At 46.1% G+C, this 27899-nt stretch overlaps 1 protein-coding gene and 1 long non-coding RNA gene across 2 annotated transcripts in view; one reads left to right on the top strand and one right to left on the bottom strand.

Moving 5' to 3' along the window:
- The window catches only part of MEIOB (meiosis specific with OB-fold), an 877351-nt gene that overhangs the window by 558157 nt on the left and 291295 nt on the right, over positions 1-27899 (top strand). The gene's annotated exons all lie outside the window — the stretch shown is intronic.
- LOC146796686 (uncharacterized) overlaps positions 1-27899 on the bottom strand; it is a 221305-nt gene that overhangs the window by 9176 nt on the left and 184230 nt on the right. Inside the window, exons 2-3 of the long non-coding RNA XR_014969655.1 lie at positions 23845-24046; positions 15170-15245 (exon numbers count right to left, since the gene is read on the bottom strand). This is a non-coding gene — a long non-coding RNA (uncharacterized LOC146796686). The remainder of the gene's footprint in view (positions 1-15169; positions 15246-23844; positions 24047-27899) is intronic.

The raw sequence follows: 27899 nt of genomic DNA, 5'->3' as shown, positions 1-27899 counted from the left end.
ATGATAAGGGGATGGCTATTTTAATGAAACGTGGGATAGGCTCATGCTTAAGATTTAGCCAAGATGCTGGGGGCGGTGGGCAATTGCGCAGCTCTTGATTAATGGCTCAACCCTGACAGTCTGTACCGTGTATAATTCAAATCTGGACGACCCTGTACTTCTAGACTTCTTAAATGTTGAATTGGCTTTATGGCCCCAGCCCATCTGTCTTTGTGGGGACTTCAACATTAATTTGTCAGCTAATTTCAACTTAACTGGAGGGCAGACCTACCTGGGCCAAAAACCTAGAGTTTATAGAGCTCTGCTAGCCCTTGTCCAAGAACATTATTTATGGTTTCGTTATTGTAAAGATAAAGACGGCTCTACCTACTTTTCTGCCCCCCATAAGAAAATGGTCAGATTGGATTATTTTTTTGTGTCTGGTCAATTGGCACTCACCTCATCAATTGCAATTTTCCCTAGAATTATGTCGGACCACAATATTTTGGTTATGAAATGCACTACACCAGCTGTTGCAAGAATCCCTAGACCCTTGACTTTTGAGCGAAAATTGCTACTCAATACAAATTATTTAGACCATTTGCGGCCATGGGCAATTGAATTTTTGAATATTAATAGAGGCTCTGCTCCCAGTAACATAGTTTGGGACTCATTTAAGGCCGCTGTCCGTGGAGAGACCAAAAGCTTCTAATTTTTTCGTCAGAAGCAAATACAGGATCAAACTAAGGTTCGGATCGACGAATTACGTAGCGCTGAAGGTTTGCTTACAAGCACGATTAGGGAGGGTGGGGATGTACTTCCTATTCAGACGCAGGTTGCACGAATTAAAGCCTCTTTGCTTGAGTTCTTTGGTCAAGACCTCGCGGCTAAATATCTGCAGTACCGCTCGACAATGTTCGAGTATGGTGAGAAATCTGGGCGGGTCCTCGCCAAGCGGCTTCAGCAGCGTGGTTTAGCTAACCGTATTACTAGGATTCAGGATCCTTTGGGGGCTATTCATGATACCCCTGATGGGGTCGTGTCAGTTTTCTCTGAATTTTATCGCTCCTTATATACCGAGGAAGTCACCTCCCATACTATAGATTTCGAATTTGGTGCTTTTATTGAGGAACTCAATACAGCCAAAATTTCGGATTACCAAAATACGGTTCTTGCCGCACCCATTGTATGGGATGAAGTGGAATTAGCATTAAATTCATTGGCTAGTGGTAAGGCAGCGGGTCCTGATTCTATTCCGTTGGAATTCTACAGCACATTCCGTTCAGAGATTCAGGAGGACCTTTTAACGACCCTCAGAGACGCCCAGCTTGGTAGTATTCCAGATTCTTGGCGTTTTACAACTATTATTTTGTTTTAAAAAAAAAGGTAAACCCGAGCTGGATCCCGCCTCATTTCGTCTGATTTCTTTGATAAATGGCGGCTAGATTAGCTTTGGTCATATCCCCATTAGTCTCTATTCAGCAACACGGATTTATCCCCGTCCGCCGTGTTATTGCTCTTCTGGATTGGGCCCAAGCCACCCACTCCCCCCTCGGAGCAATCCTGTTGGACGCCGAAAAGGCGTTCGACAGGGTTGCCTGGGATTTTTTGTGGAGGGTTCTTCAGTGGAAGGGGTTCTCCCCTAACTTTGTACATGCCCTACAATCACTCTTTATCGCCCCCATGCAACTTTGTCAATTTCAGGGACGCTTTCAAGGCCATTTGAGATAAATAGGGGCACAAGACAGGGTTGTCCCTGCTCGCTCCTTTTATTTGCTCTTTATATTGATCCTTTTTTAAATAAATTAGAGCTTTCTTGCAATATCGTGCCTGTCAAGATTAATGCGGTTGATTTCAAAGCGCTGGCATATGCCGATGACATCATAGTTATAACCAGCAATGTGTCATCTTCGTTTTTGGCCATCAAGACCCTCGCGCACTCCTTTGGCCGACTTTCTGGGTATAAACTTAATGTGCAGGAAACCCAGATTATCCAGTCATCAACTATTGCACCCTCGGACCTACCAGTCATGCAAAGTGCAATGTATTTGGGGGTTAAAATCTCGGCTGCAGTAGATCAGCTACCTGATATGAATATTTTACCTATTATAGATATCGCCAATTCTACTTTGCGCAGGTTAGACAACTTACATTTTTCTTTATTTGGTAGGAGGAATGTATTAAAGATGTTGATTTTGCCGAAATTTTTGTATATTTTTAGGACCATCCCTCTTGAATTTTCCCAGTCTAGTCTTAGCAGTGCAGAAAGATGTTGTAATAGGTTTTTGTGGAGTTATCGTATGCCTCATAGGGCTGCTAAATGGATGGTCCTACCATTGGACAGAGTTGGGTGGTCAGTCCCTAGTCTTCTGTTATATAATTGGGCCGCCTTACTTTAACATCTGGCTTTCCCACTTTTTGGCTCACGAGCCTCACTTCCTTCACCATATAGTCCCTCTATTTTTGAGATTGGATTAGGACAAGAGGCCAAGGGGTCTCTTCTTATGGTTCTTGAACCCAGCTACTATAAAAAGACCAAGTTTAAGGTTATTTCAGCTATGCATTCAGTCTGGAGGAAGGTTAGTCGGAAATGGTTAATACCTAAAATTTATTTTTACACACCTTTGGCTGCCACTAGGCTTCTACCCTCAATTTTTCAAGATTCGGTTACAATTAGGTGGAGATCCCACGGTATTCTTACATTGGGGGACCTACTTTATGAGGGCAATATGGCCTCTTTTGTATTCTTAAAAGACAAGTATGGATTGGTCTCACACGATTTTTTTAAGTACCTGCTGTTACGCAGCTATATAGGTCATCTCAATAATACCCCTACCGCACTTATTAAAAATACTCTTATGGATCTAATTTTAAGGAGGGTTCGAATAGGTGCCCTTTATCAAAATTTACTAACAGGCCTTCCCGACGATCTTTCCTCTCAGAAGGCAAAATTAGAAGTTAAGTTTGGTAAAAGTGATATAGATATTACTCATGCCTTGGATCTTTCTAATGATGTATTGATTTCTGGGAGTTTACGTCCTCAAAGCTATATGGCTCTGTTCGATTTGTATTTTACCCCTGCCAAAATTTCAAAATGGGGAGGCAGTGGTGTTCAGGGTTGTCAAAGTTGTGGCCTGTCAGCAGCCAACGATGTACACATGTTTTTTTCTTGTGTCAAACTATATACATTTCTCAAAGATGTCCAACTGTTTATTAATAGCTCCCTTAACATTCAGGTAGCACTTTCTCCTGAACTAGTAATAACGGGGTGTGAGACTGATTTACGCTCTGATAGATTATTTTCTGAGTCTGCCCTTCTCTGCATTGCAATGTCTCTAATTCGTTTATGTATAACTTCTGACTGGATTAACCCGTTACCTCCAACCTTTCTGAATTGGGGAGCAAGAATTCTTGCTCTCTATAATCTGGAATCAGCTGTGTTTTTAAAAAGTGGTAGGAGGAGGCATGAGAGGGGTTTGAGGATATGGGCGCCTTTTTCGGATTGGTATAACAATTAACATTTCAATTTCTTTTTTTTCTTTTTTTTTTTTCTCTCTCTGTTTTTCTTCCCCACCTACTGTGTCTGACCTATCCAACTCTGCTGTTGTAACTATATCTGCATAGTATACTCATTTTTTGTACTGATTGCCATGATTGTTTAACCATTTGCCTTGTCATGTTCTCATCAAGCTGAAATAAAAAAATTAAAAAAAGACTCTCTTCCTGCACTCTTGTCCAAAGTGTTGCTGTTTGTTTTTTCATTAGTTCGGCAAGGCCTTGCTCTGGGCACAGTTAAGGGTATATTTCACCCATCTCTGCTTTTTTGTGGGTGCTGGATCAACCCTTAAAGTTTAAGTCACCTGTTGTGACACGTTTTCTAGAAGGTCTTCAACATTCAGTGGGACCTTAATTTGGTTTTAACTCTCTTATTGTGTTCACCCCTTTGGACCCATGCATAGTTGCCCCCTAAGACTTCCAACAATCATGGCAGTCTTCTTGATGACCATCAAATCGGCCAGGAAAGGCAGTGAGCTCCAGGTGCTTTTGACTAACTCCATACACCAACTTTTTCTCAGACAAACTTTGCCAAAGGTGGGGACACCTTTACAGGTCAACCAAAGCATCACGCTGCCTTCCTTTATTGCTCCACTTGATCCCTCCAAGGAGGAGGAGGGTTTCCACTGCTTGAACCTGAAAAGAGGATTGCCATTCTACATCCATCACACCAAAGAATTCCGGGTGGACATTCAGCTGTTTCATGGATTCACTGGAGCAAAGAAGGAGAAAGCATTGCCGAAACAGACCATTTCCAGATGGTTTGTACTCTGCAGTAAGATCTGCTATCCATTGCCCAAGAAGCAACTCCCTGTGGGCTTGCATGCTCATTCAAACCAGACTCAAAGCTAAGACCACTGCTTCCTGGACATCTATCAGGCTGCTACGTGGGCATCCTTGAACATGTTCATCAAACACTACTGCCTTGAGAGTCAGATCTGTCATGACCCTTTGCCTGTTTGGACCTTTAGGACTTTTTGGTCTGTACCAGTTTTGCTTTAGTATGAATTCTAAGGTAAGGAATCTGTGGCTAGAAGTCTCTATCAGATGTCGGTAATGCCTTATCTGGTAGACACTATCTAGCCACAGATTCCTTACCACCCTCCCAGCCTCCCTGTTTCTAACTTTCTGCACTCCAGTCGATCAGCCTTCTGACATGGCTCCGTACTTCTGAGGCAGGTATAGTCACCTAAAGAAACTGAGGTCAGCTCCCTGAGGTGGTGCCTACATAAGCACCGCACACGGCACATCTGATGTGAAGTACGCCAACACGGAGTTTATCAGTGTCACCTACCGGTTCGTAGAGGTAAGATTTTCTGGAGCCAGTTTTTTTCTGTCTCCTCCTGACCTAATCCTTGAACAGAGCTCTGTCTTTTTAAGGTTTTCTCTCAAACATTTTCACTTTATTGTTCCAAAAAGTGATTCAGACGACGTTCTTTAGGGCAGAGAGTATCTCTGCTATTTTCTGACTGGAAATATATAACTTTTCCCAAAATGCCATCACGTTTTGCGAAATACCCAGAATGTGGTAAATAAAATGGCAAACGCAGCAGCACACATGATCTGAATCCTCCGTTTGACAGACTTTCATACCCTAACACGTCGCCATTGCAAGGCCCTCTCCAGACATACTTTGAGGGAGTGAGAGACGATTCACCTGAATGGTCAGGTGAAGGCAAGATTCCCTTCCTGGACAGAAAGTGAGAGAGAGATAGAGAGACATTTGAGGAGCAAGGCAAGACTGTTCCATCTACCAGTGCCCATATCTCACCATCTGAGGACTCCCCGGAGAGGGAGAGCCAAAAGAAGATGGTCTGGTGAGAAACGTCTGCGTTCTACGCTGAGGACATCAACATTGAGACAAAGTGTAGCACCTACTTGCTTACCATCAAGGGCTGGTTCAACATCGATGATAGCCACGACATCGAGGAAGAGGGCACCGTCGATCTGATAGAGACTTCTAGCCGCAAATTCCTTACCTCTGAATTTCCCCAGGCGTCAGGCTGGATTCGAAAGATTTTTCATGAACAGTACCCCTGCGTGCCGATAGGTGGCGTATGTCGGCTTCCGGTGGTGTCATCGTCCACACAGGAAGTGATGTCCACGTCACCTATATAGGTGCCACCTTGGCGCACTGATGTCAGTTCTTTTCTTTCTGTGCCAGCCAGCGCAGATCCAAGAGAAGAGCTAACCCTCAGTTTTTGACAGGCTTTTTTCAAGCTTTCAGAGTCCTCCAACTCCCTGTGTGTCCAGGATGTCATCCCATAAGGCAGATTTCAAACCCTGTAGGATCTGCCACTACTCCATATCAGTAACGGACCTTCACCTTGTGTGTTTATGGTGCTTGGAGCACGACCATGACTCCAAGTTGTGCTCCGATTACCGGGCCATGGCGCCGAAGGCTTTGAGGGAGCAGTCCCTAAAGTGGCTAGTGACCTGGCATGCGACACCGAGAAAGTTGCGATCCCGCTTGAGAGGAAGGTAACATGATCCATCACCATTCTTTAGTTCACTTCACCACCTCAGGTCAGACCCCTCATATGCAAATCAGTCTTGAGCCTGTGCCTCATGGGAACAGTTCAGCCCAAACTGCCAAGCCAGGTCTTCCCTGGACTGTAAAATTGCATCCTGGGACCGGTTTCTAGGTAACTCCCCTCATCAGCCAGGCTAACTTGAATACAAAAGGGTTCCCTGATGCCAACTTCACTCAGCAGCCCCCACTGAAACGAGAAGTACCTGACACTACTCCTGCTCTGCAGAGCATGCCTAGGCCGCAAAAAGACAGACCTATGCCGCCTCCAATATCTATTCCGGATACTTTCCAGTACAGTGATGATCAGCAGTTAGAAGAGGTGGAGCTCCAGGCGGATCCCAATGTCAATGATGAGTGGGATGATTACGTTACACCAATGCCAGAGTCTCCTACCCCTTCAGCAGCGGATTCTCAGCCTGTGGATATTGGCAATTTCCACGACCTCCTTGAGAGAGCATCTAAGCGATTTGACCTTCATATGCCTGCTAAACCAACGGAGTGCTTCCTCTATGATTTTAAAGCAAGAACACAATGCACCACTCTTGCTATTCCTTTTATTGATTGCATATGACAGGAAGGCCTAAAATTAAGGACAACACCAGCAACTGTGGCAGCTGTGATTCCAAAGCTGGACAAAAAGTACAAGGCTCCTGAGGGTTCCCCTACATGTCTTATTGGTCACCATAGAATGGACTCTGTCATCATGCACGCTGATCAGAGAAGAGCAAACAATCCTTCCTCTTCTTGCACAGCTCCTCCAGATAAGGAAGGCAGCAGGCTTGATAATATAGGCAAGAGGTTTGATGTGATTGCCGCTACTTCAGTCAGAGCCTCCAATGCTCTGGCTATCTTTGGGAGATACAACCGACTGATGTGGTCTGATATCTCATCTCTGTTGAAGTATATCCTAGAGGACATGAAGAAAGAGGCGAGAGAGAGATCCTAGCAGAAGGTGAACAGGCCTATTACGAAATTGTAGATGTGGTTGTAGGAAAGTAGGATCTTTCTGACATAGGTGCCCCCACTATTTGCCTGTTGTCAGTGTGTTTAAATTGTAGTACTCTTGGATTGTGATAACCAGGACCCCAGTGTCGTTGCTCTCTCCTCTTAATTGACTGGTAAGTACTTCGTACACCCCACAATTAGCATACTGGTGTAAGTCCCTAGTATATGGTAGTGAGGTACCTAGGACATTGGTACACCAGGGGTCTCCCATGGGCTGCAGCATGTATTATGCCACCCATGGGAACCCATGCAAACTTTGCCTGCAGGTTTGCCATTACAACCTGCGTGATATGGTGCATGTACATTTCACTTTAGTTATAAGGTTTACCCTATTTCCCGGTCACTGCGCTTAAAACCTATAAGTTACTCCTAAGGTAGGCCTTTGAGCCTAAGGGCAGGGTGCATGGTTGTAAGTGTGAGGGTGCCACTGCATGAGGAGCTTTTTCAAGTGTGGTGTAGCCATTTTAAGGTATGTAGAAGACACTGGCCAAGTCGAGATGTCCAACTACATAATGGCTTCACCGAACCCAGTCATGTTTGGTATCAAACGTGTTGGAATCATGCAACTATACCAGTTCCAGTGTTAGTTGCATGATATCATGTACTTGGGGACTCCTTAGAGTACCCCCATGTCTACCTGTGTAGCCTTGCAGGGTCTGCGTGCAAGCCAGTGCTGCTGCCGACCCCAAGCACTGTTCTGCCCTCCTGCTGAAGAGCCTAACTCGGGAAGGGGAAGGCAGCACAAAGTATTTCCTGTAGAAGAGAGGTGTAAGCACCTCCTTTAGAATTAGGTGTCTCTGGGCTAGGGTGGGGGGTGCTTCAGGACACCACCAGACTGCATTGAAGGGCACAAATGGTGCCCTCCTTGTATAAACCAGTTTGATTCTGTGCAGGAATCCTTGGCTCCGCTCTGGCGTGAAATTACACAAAGGACAGGGAAGTGACCACCCTCATGTCCAGTTCTTCCCCCAGTAGGTGCCCAGAGCTCCACCAGGTGGCTGCTTGATTCTGCCATCTTGAATCTAAGAGAGGCAGAGGCCCATGGGAGCATCTGACTGGTCAGTCCACCAGAGTAGCTTCCCTGCCCCCCTCCACCCGTAATAGGTGGGTCACCGCAGAAGTGTCCAAAACTCTTTCTGGGTTACCCAAAGGCTCCTGTGAGGGTGGTTTCCATAAATTCATCTCAACAAGGATTTCTTTGCAACACTCGTAGGCAGAATTCTTCTACAACACTCTCTTGCTTCTGGACGCTCTGCTCTGCTGCTGGATTGAGCCAGGAACTACGACAAGACTGCTTCTAGTATGAAGGCTCCTACTGCAACTTCGTCTCCGTACTCTTCCAAGACCCTGTAACCTCTGTGGCCATGCATTCTTCTGAGTCACAAGGACTCTGTGTGCATCAAGGACAGAAATAAGGAATCTCCCTTGAAGTGAAAGAGTCACTCCCCTGCAACCGTAGGCACCTTTACTACGATGACCAGATTGTGGATCCTGCTGTCCCACGGACACTTCCAGTCTCTGCAACACAGGTGGTGGTTTGGTGGCTCTCCAGAGGCCTGACTAGTCTTCCATGTAACTTGGAAGGCTGTAATTCCTCGTGAAGCTACCGGCACTGTGTCCCTGTACCCCACCTCTGTCTGCTGTTGCCAAGGCTTGTTGAATCTCCAACCCAAAGATCTTCGAGCTCCAAGAAGGCACAGCCTCGTGCGTCACGCAGCTGCAAAAGTGACATACTCACTGCATCACCTGTGATGCAGGCCTCCATCTTCCGCGTACTGTCGAGGTCTCCCTGTGACTCTCTGTGCCTGCTGCTGGAGGATCCCTGTGGGGTCTCCTTCGATTTCTGTTTGCTCTTCTGCTTTCTGAGGGCTGGCTGTGACTTACCTTTGGTGTCCCTCAGACCTTGCTGGTCTGCATCTCTGCATTTTCTCCTACAACACATCTGTTGCATTAGGCAAGGCTTGTTTGTGGTCCTGCTGGCCACTGACCCTCCTGCAATCCATCTACCAACGTGGGACACCTCGTGGCTTCTGTGCTCGTACAGCATCGCCTAGACTCCACAGCTGCATCTTCAAGGCCTCCGTCCTAAACTGAAGTACCCCTGAGAAGGTTTGGAAACGTGCTCCTGCACCTTCTGGGCAACACTGGGTGGCTTGGATTCTGTTTCCTCTCTCCACAGGTACTCCTCGTCCAGAATCCACACCTGGATTCCACCGACCTGGTACAGGGGTCACTGTAGCAGCTGGACAGCCGAGGCTCCCCATTGACTTCCCTGGTGTAGGTATTGGCTCCTCTGGGTATCCAAGGGTGAGGGTGCTCTCCAACCTCCCTGGTTCCAACATGTTTCCTCAGGGTCCTCTAGGAAGGCCCTTGAATCCACAAAACTCCAACTGCGACTTTCCTATGTTCTTCCATGGACACGGTTCCAGGGTATCATCTCTGCATACGGGCGCCTATGGTCTCCTAGTAACTTACGGTGGTGGTTCCGTGCTTCCCCAGTCCTATAGATCCTGTGGTGGGAGTCTTGGTTGGGTACTCACCTCGTATTCAATTTTTTTAGTATGTGGTTTGGTCCCTTCATAGGGGGCCAAATGTTTTTAAGTACTTACTCACATCTTTTCACGTTATATTAATTGTATATTGATATCTCCAGGTAGGAGATATACCAAAGTACTTTTAGTGTTGGTGTGTAATAAATACTACTGTATTTGTCTAAAACTGGTGTAGTTATTTCTTGTGTAAAGCTTCACTAACTAACTTGTGTGGTAAATGCACCTGCTTTACAACCTCCGGAATAAGCCTTAGCTGCTCTCCACAGCTACCCGTAGGGATCATTGGTTATCAGGGACCACTTATACTATCACTAAGGGTTGCCTGGACTCAGTACAGGGTGCATCATCAGTAGGTGTGCATCATATCCTGAGCCAGCCTCCTACAGTGGCCATGGATGTTTCTTCCACAGCCTTCAGGCAGATGGCTGGACCAACGGTATTAAAACACCAAGGTTGGCTTAAAGCAACTTCATTCAGCCCAAAGGTTCAGGCCAAGATTCTGGACATGCCCTTTGACGAAGAGAACCTTTTTGGGAAACACGTCGACGACACTTTGCAGTCGATTAAGTGTGATACAGACACTGTTAAGTCACTAGGTAACTTGCAGCAGAGGCAGTTCTAGCGCTTGTGGGGCAGGCGTAGAGGCCTATATATCTCCCGATCTCAATTCCAGCAAGGTTTTCGCTCGCAATATGCAGCTCAGTCCTACAGGCCAACCGCAACGTGCACATATTCCAGACTGCCAGGGCGTTGGCGCCCATAAGCAGGAGGAAAATCTCCGGATGCCAACAGACCTCTGGCCCTTGTCACCGCAGTCCTACTTCAATTTGATCACACGTTATCCAAAATCTCAAATCAATGAAAGCTCATCTCTTCCGACAAATGGATGTTAGACATATTCCAGCACGGGCACACCATGGAATTTGTTCAATGGACTCCAAATTGTCCTCCACAGAAGACATCACATTGGCATCTTCCAATCCTCAAAAAATAAATCTTCTTGCTTCTCTCAAAAAAAGCGATAGAGGTGCTGCCACACAATCAGTGCAAGCTAGGTATCTATTCCCACTTCTTGCTGAAGTCAGGATGTGGAGGCAAGTAATTGATCGCATGCTATTCAACAAGTTCATCAAAAAGCAACCCGTCAGGATGCTATCTCGTCAGAAGATTATGCAGCTGATGGACACAGGGGACTATATCTCCTCCCGGGATCTACTGGACCTCCTAACACATCCAAAATACTAAGGTTTCTCAGGTTTGAGGTGGCAGGGTGCAATTATCAATTCAAGGTCCTTCCCTTTGGGTTAAAATCAGCGCTCAGAGAATTTACCAAGTGCATGACGCCAGTGGCGGCTTTTCTCCAATGTTCGGGTCTTGAGGTGTTCCCCTACCTAGAGAATTGGTTAATCACAGGGACCTCCTTCCAATCGGCAAAGAACTCCACAACAGCCTGTCTAAAGTTTTTCCAATCCCTAGACCTCAAGCTCTACAGGGAAAAATTGTCCCTCCAGATTGCTGGTTTTTCTAGAAGCAATTCTGGATACGAAGCTGCCAAAAAGCCTTTTCCACAGAAGAAATGATCTCTTGCTTGCAGGCAATCACGCTATCCTTATTTTCAAAAAGCTGCGTTTCTGTAAGGACATAAAAATCCATGCTCAGGATCATTTCATCCCGCATCCCTTTAATTCCTGATTGCCGCCTGTGCATGAGACCTCTTCAGGAGCAGCTCGACGCACAGTGGGCACAATGTTCTTTCAAAGACATGATCTCGATAACCTCGGAGATGAAGACGGCAATGTCCTGGTGGATGTTCAAAGGAAACATCTAACAGGGACTCTCTTTCCTGCCTCCGGTGCCATAGGTTGTGATGACAACAGACACCTCCATGGAAGGATGGGGAACCTACATGTAGGATTTAGAGTTCCACAGGAAGTGGTCCAGTCAGGAAGCATTATGTCACATAAATCTCCTAAAATTTAAGGCAGTCTTTTTCGGTCTTCAAGCCTTTCTTCCAATGTTATGAGACTCCTCAGTTCTCATCAGTACAGACTGTTCTAACTGCTCAAAAAGGGAGAGACAAGATCACAGGTTCTCTCAGGCAAAGCACAACAAATATGGGGATGGGGATGGCTGATAGCCAACAACATTTAATTGATAATGGAGCATGTACCAGGAGCGCAAAACGAGTGGGCCGTTTCCCTCAGCAAAGCAAGCAAGCAATTAGAGAAGTTTTTCAGTTTTTAGGATATCCTACCCTAGATGTCTTTGCTACATACCTCAACTAAAAATGCAAGTTCTCTGCTAGCAGATTTTCCCAGCCAGGTTCTTGGGGGAACGCCTTCCATTTCTCATGGGCTGGGATGTTCGCTTGCGCGTTTCCCCCGTTTCCACTCATTCCATAGATCCTACAGAAAATGAAAAAAGAATTGTGCCTGCTCATTCTATTCCTCCCCGGCTTGGGTGAGGAAGTACTGGTACACCAAGCTTCATCACCTATCATAGTGCTCACTCATTCAGTTCCAGCCAATGAAGGATCTCCTCTCAATGGCAAATTCACTCTCAATTTGTCTGCCTGGCTCCTCACCATGCAGAATTTGGAGTTCTAACAATTTCTGACAAATGCAATTCTATCCTTCAAAAAGCGTGTGCTCCTTCTACATTCAAATTCTGCTCACCAAAATGGAAAATATTCTGCTCATGGTATGCTTCTCAGTCTTACCATCCTTTCTCGTACACACCTGAACAGACTCTTCCCTATATACTACATCTCGCCAAATCAGGCCTTACTTACACATGCACATGAACCTAGCGGCAATTTCTAGATACAGACGACGTTCTGGGTAGTTGTCTTTATGGTCCAAGAGGCTTGTGACAAAGTTTATGAAGGGTCTATTCAGAGCTTACCCTCCTATCAAGCCTCCTTTTGTGCTCTGGCAGCTGAACACTGTCTTATGAGATCTCCATTCGAGCCTATTCTCAAGTGTTGAATGAAATTCCTTTCATGGAAGGCGGCATTTCTGTTGGCCATTACATCTGCCAGGCATATTAGTGAGATTCAGGTTTTCACGATAAAAGAACCTTACGTACAGTTTCTAGAAGACAGAGTAGTTTTCCGCACTAATCCTTCATTCATCCCCATGGTGCCACGAACATTTCACCTCAATGAACCAGTCATTCTGCCTTCTTTTTTATACAATGCATCTACGTCTGCATGGAGAAATTTGCATTCGCTGGACATTAAGCGTTGCTTGAAATTCTACTTGCAAAGGACAAAATCTTTCTAAAAATCAAGTCAATTGGTCATTTCTTTCTCTTGTTCAAGTAAGGGTCAAACCTTATTGTGGGTTTGTATTGCTTGCTGGTCTTCTCAGCTAAAGGAATCTGTCATGAGAAGGCTGGATGCCCGCTGGCGACAAAGGTGAAGGCTCACTCAACTCGAAACGTCGCAGTGTCCTCAGCCCTGTTCGCTGGAGTGTCTCTAGCCGACATCTGGAGGGCTGTGACTCGGGCAAACACACATACCTTCACATAGCATTACAGCCCGGATCTCTGGAGTAAGGCAGATGTAGCAGTTGGTCAGGCTACCCAGTGAAGACTGTTCTCATAAGGTATGCAGCTATTAAGCATGGATCTTCTGTCTGTTTAGTAGTTGTTTACCAATTTACGCCCTTTTCTTATGGTTGCCTAATTTTTTGCTATATATCTCCTTAATTTTGTACAATTCCAGTGTCTGTGGTTTGACTCATCGTATTTAAGTTTGTGTCCCATGGTGGGATGGTGCGCCTTACCCACTGCCATTTTTCATTGGATACAGCTAACTAGTCTGTTTCAAGCATGTGAATCTATAAATATACAATACTGGAGAGGAAACAAGTTACTTACCTGTACACTGTGGTTCTCCAGTATTGATATATTTTATAGATTCACATGCGACCCTTCCTCCTCCCCGTTGAGGCTCACCAATTGTATACCTCTATTACTTTATTTATACTCGTGCTCGAAATCTGAGGTATGGTGGTTCTGCAGGGTCTGTGCTATAATTGGCTGAAGTTTGGGTGTATTAAGTCAGTGTGAATTGGCTACTTACTACTATTGGTTTTTCGAATGGAGTTTAATGCTCTGGCTTTAGCACTGCTTTTATTACTGTTACTGTGGGACTCCCACAGTGACGAAGGGGACGATTCAATATTGTGAATCTTTAAAAGATATCAATACTGGGGAACCACAGTGTACAGGTATTTAACAATTAACAGATAAACCTGTATTTTCACAAGATATACTATCATATGATTAATGATCATGAACACCAGTAATCAGAGTAGAGTTGTATGTTTAAATGAAAAGAAAGAAGTATTGCAGAGCCCTCAAACCTATGTCGGTTTTAAAATATGCTACATGAACAGCGAGTTCTGTGCTGAAGAAAACACAGGGCCCATTTATATGCATTTCACAAAGCACAAAAATATAATGTTCATGCATATAAATGCTTATATATGTTACTTGAATCTTAAAGAAGAAAAGATGCCAACATTCAAGAGAATGAGCAATAGTATATAAAGGGAAGCAGATGAGTAGGCTTACTAGACATATCTAGAGTAAGGACTAGGAAAAATAGATTCCTAGCAGACAACTGGGCAGGGCTACCGTTAAAGCATAGACACAAAGAAAAACAACCATCAATAATTAGGTGGGGTCCACATGAGAAGAAGTTCACATTGGAGAAACGTGCCAATTCACACTTATTTCGGCGGTTTTGATGCAGATCAGTGGAAACGTGGATATCAACTTAAGCCTAATCATATCAGGTTATGGTGCATGGAATCGTATTGTCTTTAGTTTTTAATAATACTTATTAGGAAACGCAACATAATTCATCACCAGCAAGTGCCACATATGAGGAAATGTATGAAATACCAAATAAATAGAACACTTAATTTCTCAAGCAAAGAAAATAGAAATCTGGCATTTTAACATCAAACACTGTCTCATATCCTTGGCAGGAGTGGAGGGTAGGGCAATTCTAGGGTAATGTTGTTATCCCTAAGATTCCAAGCAAAACTTCACGATGAAACTTTGCAACTCTTAGTCAAGATTAGAAGACAACTCTGATGAAACCCACTTTGCAAAGATGCAGCATCGTACATGTCATGGTCTCCCACTCAAGAGGACTCCTAGGTCCAAAGGTTCTACACGGTGTCCTTGTTGTGCCTTTAATTGGGGGTAGTGGGAATTTTCTGCTGACTTTATCGCAGAAGTATCTTTTGTTAAGTCACCAATTCCTGGCAGGCTCTCATAGGTTCCCTGGTGCTGCTTTTAAAGTGGTGGGCACCTCTACGAGTGCTGGCTTGGAAAAGACTATCTTTCTTGAGGGCTTTCAGTGTACTCATTGATGTTTTGGCAAGAAATGCGATCGTTGTAATCTCATGGGATCACCAAACTGAATGTTCAGCCCACGCTATAAAAGCTCCCTCCTATTCTTAATTGCTTTGCTAGGCAGTCGGTTTCTAACAGTCCCATGACTATCCAACATCAGTGTTTGATTTACCTGTTAATTTAAAAATACCGCCTTTTCCTGGGACTCAAACCACTTCATGTTTAGTTCAGCAACTCCAGTATCATTCCTGCTTATGAGATGCAAAGCAAAAGAAAGAAAACAACAGGTTAGTGTGTTACGCACACAAACACACTAGAGTCAATCTGCTTAATCGGGGGGTCAAACCAACACCCATTCAAGAAAAGGAGACTAGAGCTATAGTTTGTCACCGATTTTTAAGTCGAATTCTAAACAACACAAAGTAACAGAGTGCAATGCAGCGCATTATCGAGCACGATAGCTATCAGTCGTCAAGGGTCATGAACCCTCGTAGGTATAACTTGGTAAACATGGAGATTTGCAAGGTTCAGTGCATTGTTGAAAAAACAAACTTATAGAGTAGGACAAGTGGAATATCAAGATATTGCTAATAAGTATAACCACCCAGTGAAGTAACAGGAGGTTTCTATTGAGATTCAGGATAATTAAGATCTGTAAACAAAAAACATTTAAAGCAGAAAGATCATTACTGTCTTCAACAGTTTACAAATTACTTTGTAACTTAGAAGAATCGTCAAATCAAAGCAGTGATCCAAACTATGGAAAAAGTAATGAGAAAAGATCACCCAAGAGAGAGCAGGGTATAATAGGTGGTTGTTACATTAGCAAGAAGCTGTGTTTCAGCATTTATGAAGGCTCTGTACTAAGTACTGTTTTGCTTTTCAAGGTAACATCAGAAGCTGAAAGAGTTGCCTGGACTGGACCGCGTATCACTGACAACTGCACACTTAATCCCTTTTATTCTTGCTTTGCTATATAACTTACCCCTGAACACTTCTTTGGTCTAGTTTCAAAATGTGTGTTACCTGGGTCTGGGGGCGAGGTTGGACTAACATCACTTTTACCTTTCCTGAAATACATGGTTAGTGTTGTAATTTTTGACAATACAAGCCAGTAAACTGAAAACACTAAAGAGTATGATGAGCACAGTGATCAAATCAAGAATCCAGGCTGTGGTAGTCCGGATCGAACTGTCTGATTTTTTTTAAACTAACACTTATTGGTTTTTCAGTTCACTAAAAGGCTCAGTACAGTAGGTGCTATGAGGTACAGAATAGGTAAGAAGGGCAGTGGACATATTTCGTCATAACAATTGCTCCAGCCCATAGTAATCCCAACACTTGCTCCATATTTTCTTGTGTTTGTTAGGGAAACCGCATGCAACATAGATGGGCTCTTCTAGTTTGGCACAACAATCAATGGCGGATCGCCACACAGTCAAGGAAGGTGGTGCGGCAGAGTTCCAGACAGGGCAATGTCCCATTTCGCAATCAATCTATCCAATCCGACTAGGGACCGATCAGATCGCCGCTGTACCCACTCAAGTCCTCTAAGAGGCCCTGGAGAGCAATGAGTGGGGTAGGAGCAATGGATCTCTTCAAAATGCGAGATAGGGTAGTGAAAATGAATGACCCATACTTCATAATCACTGGGCGAGTCCAAACAACATGGAAAAAAACAACTCATTCATCAGATCACCTGAAGCATGAATGTTAGGAGAGTCTCTGCACTCACCACAGCATTATCGGTGTCAAGTAGATTATGTGCGGATATTTAACTTGTATAATCCTCGAGACTGGAATGTGGACTGGTGACCCTTGCTGGACTTGAGCTAGTTTGGTCCCGTTCAGAGCTACTCAAACTGCATCGGCCAGGCTCATCACGGGCCCCAGAAAGCATGACCACATCTCCCCTGACCTTTTGCAACTAAATTGGCTATCTATCGAAGCTAGGATACGTTTCAAGATAGCCTGCTTGACGCATAAAGCCATACACTACAACACCCCAGTCTACTTGGCAAATAAGCTTAACCTTTTGGGCGCAGGCCGGAACCTAAGAAGTACCTCCACCCTACTTTTGAAACCTCCCAAATTTAAAAATAAAAGAGCTTTCAATTGTACATTCAACTGTCTTGCTCCAAGAATCTGGAACGCCCTGCCTCCCGAGATCAGATCCAATCCTTTCACTGCATCCTTCAAGAAACTTGTCAAACTGCTATCCTTGAATGAACATTAACAGTATGAATCTGTTCTCATGCTTTGTCTACGCATTTAATTCTTATTGTTTTCTGTTGTTGCGATTTATTGACTGCTTGTCTGTTAAATTGTTAGCGCTCTCTAGGGCTCTTTTGATACATTTCTGGTTGAACCAACTCCCCAACCCCTGACCGGATGTGTTTCCCCCTTTGCTTGTCAATGTATGACTTACTTAGCTACACCCTCTGGAACATTGTGTCCTGGTTACTCTTGCTTTCGCCACTTTTGTACAGCGCTCTGATACCATAAGGGTCATGTTCGCGCTCTATAAAACTGTTCAAATAAATAAATACAAAATCTCAATGAGAATGGCCAGCATGGCCATTCTGGTGTCCAGCCGGCCTCTGTTGTTTAGGGACAGTACCCATGTTTTCCATTTTGCTTCGGAGGTGGGAAGACGTCCAGGTAGTTATTAATCAGGAATTTCAGGGACTTATAAGTATGGGATATGCCCCCTTTCTGTATTGGCCCAATGAGGCACTTTTTCTCTATAGGGTTGTACTTGGGGACCTCGGTGAGGCGATCGCCAAAGAACCCTAGGGCATAGCAGAGCTGCAGGAATTTATAAAATTGAGACAGATATAGTTAGAAGTTCTCCTGTATCTCATGGAATAACCTCAAGGGACCCCATCAAACATCCCCCAATCCTTGATGCCAATAAGGTCCCATTGACTGAAGACTTCAAAGCGGCATACCCATCCCAGTCAATTGCCTCTCCACAGGGTGGAGCTTCCGTTCCCATGTGTCCAATGCTAGACCGACCTCGAGGCCAAGATACCATCCTAAGAAGATCCGGAAGGAAGTGAGGGATAGAATCTCCATACAGCATCAGAAACCTTCGAAGAAGAAGACTTCGGTGCAGTAGGCATTGTCCACCCAATCCCCCTGAAATCACTCCTTCAAGATTGCCAACAGGGAGGGACGCCCGAAAATAGAGTCTGATATCTGCCATGCCTAACCCAACATCTAACATGGATTGTGCCCTTTTTCTCAAGCTGTATGTGGTTGACCCACAAGAATGAGAGCGATTTGGCCTGGACTGCACCAAACCAGCACGGCAGAATGGGAAGTTATGACAAGAAGAAACCTATGCAACACCATAATCTTTTGTGCAATTCGACCCCAGATATTGAACGGTAATTTGGCCCAACGATTGTGATCTGTACACATAGTTGATACTAGGGGTTTAAGATTACGGCTCTACACAAGGGATGAGAGCACTGATATATGAATTCAATAGTATTGAAAACTGAATTGGCGAATAGGGAGTTAGGGTTGTCAATCCACTGCCTTTCATCCTTTAGACAGATGGATCAGGAGGGACTTGGACCAGTTTCCTTGGACACAGAGGCCTGTCCATACAGGACCAGCAGGTGTAGGAGCTGTAGCCCTGTAATGTCTGGGCATGAGATAAATATTAACACCTCATCTGCATATAGTGCAAAGCAGACTTCCTCACTATTCTCCCATCTGCATATCATACCTGTGGGTCACATCTGATTCACACCACCAAGGGGTCTAATGCCAGTGCAGATAGAATCGGATGAGAGCGGACATCCCTGGTGCCCATCTTGATCAGGAAAGTGTGAGAGAGGACCCCATTGACTCACCCCTGCTTCTCGAGGGAAGCATGCAGCACCCACATGTAAGATATAAAACGTGAACCAAATCCCAGCTTTGTAAGTACTCCCATAAGGAAGTCAAAGTTGAGAAAATCAAATGCTTTTTCAGTCAACAAGCTTAAGGGCACATGAGCTGACGAGATGCTTACGATATTGTGGGAGAAAGAAGGCCAAGTCAGACCCACACGATGTCTGCATCATCTGCCTTCGTGAAAGCCATGTTCCTGACAAATGCCAGCACTGTAGGAATCTTTCCAAGTGTACCCTGACGGAAAATTTGAAAAATTGCCTCCATGACACAGAAGACTGACGCAGGCAATAGGTGCAGTCTGAAGGTGGAACATGAGGAGAGGGTCACTCCTCTACCAGGGCTCTTCCACCTTCCTCTGAGGTCCCCAGGTGTTATAGGTCTAAAAAGAGGAGTGCAGCCTAAAAACAACATTGTTCCAGGTCGACGTTGAGAGGATCGACGTCGAGACAAGGTACAGCACCCACTTATTCTCCATCGAGGGATGGGTCGACATTGAAGAGGAGGCAAAGATTGATGTCCAAACAGGGTATGTCAACATCGCAGATGACTCCGCCGTCGAGACACCGAAGGAGTTTGACATCAAGGAGTGTGTTGACATGAAGACACAAAGGAAAGTCTATGTTGAGGAGTGTGTCAATGTCGAGACGTAGGAGAAGGTCAACGTTGAGTATGTCGACGTTGAGAACGTCTAGGTATGTAGAAGAAGAAGAAACAGAGATGCATTTCATCCTCTCCTGACTGATTACTCCAGAACGTATTCACCTTATTCAATGATAGTGCTGCCAGACTCTCCTGCTCTTCCGCCTTCATCTACTCCGCCACCACCACCTCCTTCGCCTCCACTACAGCCTCCTCGGGCACCTCTTCCACTGGTGCCTCCAAAACCACGGTTTTCTCCAGTGGATGATGTCACTAGCCTCCAGGAGGTTCTGGTGAGAGGGGCTGCGAAGTTAAATATCCTGATGTCGGTTCCAACATGATCCACATTGGTCATATTTGAGACGCTTCATCACCAATAAGCGTCAAGGCCTCTCCTTACTTTGGTTCCGGGTCTGTTGGAACTGGCAGTGGATTTGGTCCTCACTCCAGCTTCAGCTAAATCTGCGCCATCAAGGCTATAGAAGAAATACAGAGCAGGATCCACTCTTTCTCCAGCTCCGACCCTCCCCCGGATTCTGTGGTCATCTTAGTGGCTAAGAAACACCATTCTACAACCCCTATGTCGACTGTACCTCCAGACAAGGAGAGTAAGAAACTGGATTCAATGGGCCCTAAGGTATGCAGTACAGTAGCTACCTTCATGAAGGCAGTGAGTTTGTCGGCTCTTCTGGGCAGGTACGACAGGGCCTTATGGGTCTCCTTACAGAAATCTGATGATGACCTCCCCAGAGACAAAAGAGAGGACTTCCTTGAGGTTGTCAACAAGGGGATGATGGTCTCTAACCAGATCATCAGTGCTACAGCCGATTCATCCTTGCTAACGGCACACGAGTACTATCACAGAGTGGCATTACGCAGACATTCATGGCTCTGCCTCACAGCCCTCAAGCATGACTCACAACAGCGGATCTTTAATCTGCCATTCTCAGGATCCACACTTTTTGGCAGTCACAAGGACGGTGAGATGGCCTGGATGAAGTTGGAAATGGAGACCCTCAAGACATATGGCCTTGAAAAACAAAAAAACAAGTAAGGCCCTACAAGCCCTACCACCGGCATTTCTTCCCTCACAGGGTTCAAACCCCTCACTGGTACCAAGGTCACCAGCAATCCCAACAGCAGAGGTCTTACCAGTGAAGGAAGTGGCCCTTAGGGGCCACCGGGTTTCTTACAACCACCTGCTATGCCTTCCCAAGAATGAAGAGACGGTCAGACAGTAGAGACTACAAACATCATTTATTAGCAATACTCTGCAGAGGAGTCCAATCTGACCTGCACCCTAAGATGTCTGCCAAGGGACTGACCCCCCCAACAGTCTGCAACACGTAATGAATCTTCCCAAGAGCCTCCAACCATGCCCACAATGGAATGTTACCAGCCTGGGCTGAACATGAACAAAGGAGGCACTGGAGGATGAGCTACCACCTGCCAGATGGATATATGTTATCTACGATTCAAGGCTACAGCGCTGAGTCTCAGCGTCTCCTAACGTGGGAGCAGAACTACACACTCGGATAGGTATGCAAGGGCAGAATGGCCTATTCATTAGTAAGTCAGGAAGCAGCCTTGGACAAGAGAGAAAATAATAACGAAGTACAGTGTTCTGCTAAGGCAAGCAATACTGAATAATGAGGCCTAGTACGGGCACAGCCTAAGCAGCCTAATAGGGATTACGAAATACAAAATGGCGTCACACTTGCTAACTGAAGCCTGCACATTACGGGGATAACTCAATGGGTTGCATAATGCAAATACAAATGGAATCTATTTAGCCACACATTGCTAACCTAATATAGCATGAAACAAGTGCATTGCGGGAATGGGATTTTCAAACGTAACAGATCCTCCTTTTAGCATGGGTGGCTAAATACTTTATTGAGGCTATCCGGTAGGGTCTTAACAATTCTAAGTGGGGAGAAAGAAGTTGGATAGTCACTCAAGTTACAAGGGAGAACAAAGCAACGTATGAGCATCAAAATCACTTAATATTCAAAGATGCCCTCATCAATGAGCATCATGTCCTGAATGTCCTGCATCATCATAGTAGAGACCTTGTTATCTCGTCACGGCAATTTAGAGGTAGGGGTGAGTTTACTCACACAATAGGTGCAACAGGCTGGAAGGCAATTAATGCATAAGCAACATGTAAAGATGACACCTGTGATAGCTATTAGGACAAGTAGTATTGCTTCCAACCTCATGATGTCAAAAGACCACAGAGCCACCCTGTGAGGGACCATGAACCATTATCCTGATGGATATCTGAAGCAAGTCTGTGTATTTCTGTATTGCGAAGTACACAATAGGGGAGTTATCAGGAATGCACACACAGCAGCTGCTACTAATGACCTGGCAAGCTCCACCCCTATCAGCGAGAATGACGTCTAAAACCATCCGATTTTGAAGAGCAACGAGCCTCGTAGCCTGAAGCTCCACTGTAATATTAGTCAGGATACTTGCAGTAGTATTAATAACTCCCTCAACTACTCTAGCAAGGCGACGAATATTGAACATGGGACCCCAGAACGGCAGAATGCCCTTCATTATGTCAGTGAATTGCTGTAGGGAGGTATCTGTCTGATCAATATCGTCTGGATTGACAACTCTCTTAACACGGTGCACATGGAGATTCCCTCCGCTGCAGCCTATGATCCTTGTGATAATTGGACGGTGCAATGTAATGAGGAGGTAAGAGGAAGGAAACATAACACCGGCCAGACCATCCTCTGGGAAGCCATGTATAAGCCTGTTCCCCAGAGATGAAGTATACATTCGGAGGTGTAAGCAGAGGGGGGCTACTAGTAGTGTTCAATCGGTATGTGTAGTCACAATGGCCCTGTCCCACTGAAATATTCCCTAATCGTTCAACACAGAAACTAGCTGTTGCATTGATCACAGGAAGGGGCATGGCTTTGTCTTCAGTGATATTTCGTTCCTGGAAACATTTAAAGTATTCAGTAACATTGAATCCCTGAAAATCTAACATTTCATTTTGTAACCAAGTAACATTTTCATTAGCCTCGAAAAATTCATGCAAACATCTGGGTGTAGGGTACCCTCCTTGCCATCTGCCCCAGGCGTATATTCTTGGTGTACCACTATATACTCCAGCACTGCTTCGTAATCAGAAATCAGCCTGTACCATTTTCATAGCGTCAGCATGATAGTGCATGTATACCATAGAAAGCAACTGGAACCAGGCCTCACAGCTACCTAAATATGACAGGGGCAATGACACCAGCCAATCATTTTTGGGCATAACTGAGGGAAGTAACCCACAGTGCCAACAATTCGTGGCATTAGTAGTACTGTGTGCTTGATGAAGCATCTGCAGGAAAGCGTTCTGGGCATAAGTCTGTCTATGTCTCTGTTTATGCGGGCCAGTGTAACAAACGAATGCTCAGGTGGAGCCGGGATCGTCCCTATCAAGGTGTGCACAGGATGTTGTTCTTCTAAATACCAGACAACCCCAAATAGTGTTATTGTTTCTAAGAGAAGGAACACTACCACAACTACCCTACTCCGAGTAGACCAACTAGACCACCCAGGACCATTCTGCTGTAATGGAGGGGCCACTAAGGGCTGCTACTCCCTCATGACTGCACAACCAAATGGGTACATAGAAAGAACCTTAGGAATTGGAGCCACAAAAATACAACCGACCAGAGGGGCACAAATCACCCGCCGTCCGTTTAGAGCCTCGCTGGTAGGCTCCTATTGTTCATCAACAACGGTGCTATTAAGCACTCCCACGGGGGAGCTGCGAGATTGCAGCCCTTGCTGGAAAACAAATCCTCTTCTTTCTGGGTAGGGCACCCTCCCTCCTGGGCAAATACCCTCAACGATCCTGTCCAGTGACCAGGGCAGTCCACCAGTATAGCTCACTCTAATCTAATGCAGGCACCTTAGGCATGGCACCTATGCCCTAAGCTCGAGTCCTTCCTTAACTCCTGGACTTTCCTACTGATGCACTGTCCTTCTTTCGGGGCCGCAGGTTATACCTGGTGGTGCCAGGCCCTGTCTCATCAACAAAAAGGAGGAGAAACTCAGGGTCAGGTGGCCATTGGGACTCAGACTCTTGTGCACCAGGAGCAGGAGTATCTGGGCGACCCTTATCTCTGGGGGAACCACCTCAAGCAAGGCTGTGTCACATTCTTCGTCTGTCTGCGCCCACCTCAATCGGGCATCAGAGAAGGGGACAAAACGGGGCACTTGCACCCCTTCCTGGTCAGCATTGCTGTTGAGGACCCACCAATCATACAGAAACGGGAGAGGCACCTTTTTGACATGAGTCCCATGCACCCGAAGCTTTTGGCCCTCGAGCTTCACGGCGGAGCGGGTTGCGAGCAGGAAAAGTAGAGGCCTTTTCCACCTCAGCTCCAGGCAGTTCTTCCGTTGAAAAGTCTTCACAAGGACTAGATCTCCCGGGCTGTAGCTGATGGCCGGGCCCCTCTGGTACTGTTTGCAGCGTGGCGTGAATCTGTTGGTGAATATAACGAAGATCTTTAGACAATTCATACAGATAATCTTTCAACAAGGTGTTCTCTATCTCGGAAAAGCGCTTGGGTCTTGGGACGCCCCAAACGTTGGCGGGGCGCCCAAAAACCACCTCATACGGAGACAAACCTGTTCTAGAATGCGCTGTAGACCTGGTAGATAATAAAGCCAAAGGTAACGCATCTAGCCATCGCAATCCTGTGCTTTCTTGAATCTTTGCTAGTTTCAGTTTGAGAGTACCATTGTATTTCTCAACCAGGCCTGCCGACTGGGGGTGGTTCGCTGCATGAAACCTCTGCTTAATATGCAAGCCCTTGCACACCAATTCAATGACTTTTGAATTGAAGTGACTTCAGCTAAAATGCAATACGGATAAAACAGAAATTCTCCCGATAGGGACTGACGTCCTCTTCCAGCCGTCCAAATGGTGGCCTGATGGAGCAACGCCCCCGCCGGATGTGGTTAATGTTGCTAGAAATTTGGGAGTACAATTTGATACCTCCCTCTCTTTCTTACCGCATATTAAAGCAGTGGCGGGAATGTGTTTTAGCCTGATAAAATCTTTAAAGAAATTCTTTAAGTTTCTCCCTCTGGCAGCAAGAAAATCTGTGGCTGTGGCCTTGATACTTTCACGCATAGATTATTGTAATGGTCTCCCGGCAGGAGTTAACAAAGCTATTTTAAAAAAGCTGCAGGTGGTGCAACATGCGGCTGCACGATTAGTGCTCAAACTCCCCCGAAGATCCTCAGCCTCTGCGGCCTTGAACAGCCGTCATTGGCTCCCGGTGCATAAAAGAATTCTCTTCAAGATTCTCCTGATCACCTTTAGAGCTAAACTTAATATGGGGCCTACATTTCTGATACAACTAACAAATGATGGACGGAATGCTGACAATGCAGACATTCTCCCCCAGTCAAGAGATCTGGGTTAAATCCATCGTTCTTTTGCCCACTACGCCACCCCAGTTCAGACATGGCCATATGCAAATCAGTCTTGACGCTGTGCCTCTTGGGAACAGTCCAGCCCGAACTGCCAAGCCATGTCTTCCCTGGACTGGAATCAAGCATCCTAGGACCGGTTTCTGGCTATCAGCCGTCATCAGCCAGGATAGCTTGACTCCAGTGGCGTAGTGAGCACGGGTCCCACGTCTGGGAATACCCATCCCACTTAGGGCGAAAAGCGTTACAACAAACAAATGATGGACGGAATGCTGACAATGCAGACATTCTCCCCCAGTCAAGAGATCTGGGTTAAATCCATTGTTCTTTTGCCCATTACGCCACCCCAGTTCAGACATGGCCATATGCAAATCAGTCTTGACCCTGTGCCTCATGGGAACAGTCCAGCCCGAACTGCCAAGCCATGTCTTCCCTGGACCGGAATCAAGCATCCTAGGACCGGTTTCTGGCTATCAGCCGTCATCAGCCAGGATAGCTTGACTCCAGTGGCGTAGTGAGCACGGGTCCCACGTCTGGGAATACCCATCCCACTTAGGGCGAAAAGCGTTACAACAAACAAATGATGGACGGAATGCTGACAATGCAGACATTCTCCCACAGTCAAGAGATCTGGGTTAAATCCATCGTTCTTTTGCCCACTACGCCACCCCAGTTCAGACATGGCCATATGCAAATCAGTCTTGACCCTGTGCCTCATGGGAACAGTCCAGCCCGAACTGCCAAGCCATGTCTTCCCTGGACCGGAATCAAGCATCCTAGGACCGGTTTCTGGCTATCAGCCGTCATCAGCCAGGATAGCTTGACTCCATTGGCGTAGTGAGCACGGGTCCCACGTCTGGGAATACCCATCCCACTTAGGGCGAAAAGCGTTACAACAAACAAATGATGGACGGAATGCTGACAATGCAGACATTCTCCCCCAGTCAAGAGATCTGGGTTAAATCCATCGTTCTTTTGCCCACTACGCCACCCCAGTTCAGACATGGCCATATGCAAATCAGTCTTGACCCTGTGCCTCATGGGAACAGTCCAGCCCGAACTGCCAAGCCATGTCTTCCCTGGACCGGAATCAAGCATCCTAGGACCGGTTTCTGGCTATCAGCCGTCATCAGCCAGGATAGCTTGACTCCAGTGGCGTAGTGAGCACGGGTCCCACGTCTGGGAATACCCATCCCACTTAGGGCGAAAAGCGTTACAACAAACAAATGATGGACGGAATGCTGACAATGCAGACATTCTCCCCCAGTCAAGAGATCTGGGTTAAATCCATCGTTCTTTTGCCCACTACGCCACCCCAGTTCAGACATGGCCATATGCAAATCAGTCTTGACCCTGTGCCTCATGGGAACAGTCCAGCCCGAACTGCCAAGCCATGTCTTCCCTGGACCGGAATCAAGCATCCTAGGACCGGTTTCTGGCTATCAGCCGTCATCAGCCAGGATAGCTTAACTCCAGTGGCGTAGTGAGCACGGGTCCCACGTCTGGGAATACCCATCCTACTTAGGGCGAAAAGCGTTACAACAAACAAATGATGGACGGAATGCTGACAACGCAGACATTCTCCCCCAGTCAAGAGATCTGGGTTAAATCCATCGTTCTTTTGCCCACTACGCCACCCCAGTTCAGACATGGCCATATGCAAATCAGTCTTGACCCTGTGCCTCATGGGAACAGTCCAGCCCGAACTGCCAAGCCATGTCTTCCCTGGACCGGAATCAAGCATCCTAGGACCGGTTTCTGGCTATCAGCCGTCATCAGCCAGGATAGCTTGACTCCAGTGGCGTAGTGAGCACGAGTCCCACGTCTGGGAATACCCATCCCACTTAGGGCGAAAAGCGTTACAACAAACAAATGATGGACGGAATGCTGACAATGCAGACATTCTCCCCCAGTCAAGAGATCTGGGTTAAATCCAGGGTATGCTCAGACGTGAGTCCCTTGCTCTCCATGCCACTGGAATCAAGCTATCCTGGCTGACGAGGGCTGAAAGCCCGAAACCGGTCCTAGGATGCTTGTTTCCAGTCCAGGGAGGACCTGGCTTGGCAGTTCGGGCTGGACTGTTCCCATGGGGCACAGGGTCAAGACTGATTTGCATATGGCTGGGTTCAAACTGGAATGGCATGGTGAGCAAAAAAACGATGGATTTAGGCCCAGATCTCTGTACTGGGGTGAATGTATGACATTGTTCTGCATTCTGTCCATCAATTGTTGTTTTTGCATTTGTCACCCCGAGTGGAAAGGGTATGCTCAGACGTGAGTCCCTTGCTCTCCATGCCACTGGAATCAAGCTATCCTAGCTGACGAGGGCTGAAAGCCCGAAAACGGTCCTAGGATGCTTGTTTCCAGTCCAGGGAGGACCTGGCTTGGTAGTTCGGGCTAGACTGTTCCCATGGGGCACAGGGACAAGACTGATTTGCATATGGCTGGGTTCAAACTGGAATGGCATGGTGAGCAAAAAAACGATGGATTTAGGCCCAGATCTCTGTACTGGGGTGAATGTATGACATTGTTCTGCATTCTGTCCATCAATTGTTGTTTTTGCATTTGTCACCCCGAGTGGAAAGGGTATGCTCAGACGTGAGTCCCTTGCTCTCCATGCCACTGGAATCAAGCTATCCTGGCTGACGAGGGCTGAAAGCCCGAAACCGGTCCTAGGATGCTTGTTTCCAGTCCAGGGAGGACCTGGCTTGGCAGTTCGGGCTGGACTGTTCCCATGGGGCACAGGGTCAAGACTGATTTGCATATGGCTGGGTTCAAACTGGAATGGCGAGCAAAAAAACGATGGATTTAGGCCCAGATCTCTGTACTGGGGTAAATGTATGACATTGTTCTGCATTCTGTCCATCAATTGTTGTTTTTGCATTTGTCACCCCGAG

Source organism: Triturus cristatus, chromosome 10 (assembly GCF_964204655.1).
Source record: "Triturus cristatus chromosome 10, aTriCri1.1, whole genome shotgun sequence".
In the NCBI taxonomy this organism is placed as follows: Eukaryota; Metazoa; Chordata; class Amphibia; order Caudata; family Salamandridae; genus Triturus; species Triturus cristatus.
Note: the sequence above shows the minus strand (reverse complement) of the source record. Positions and strands in the feature narration are given on the sequence as shown.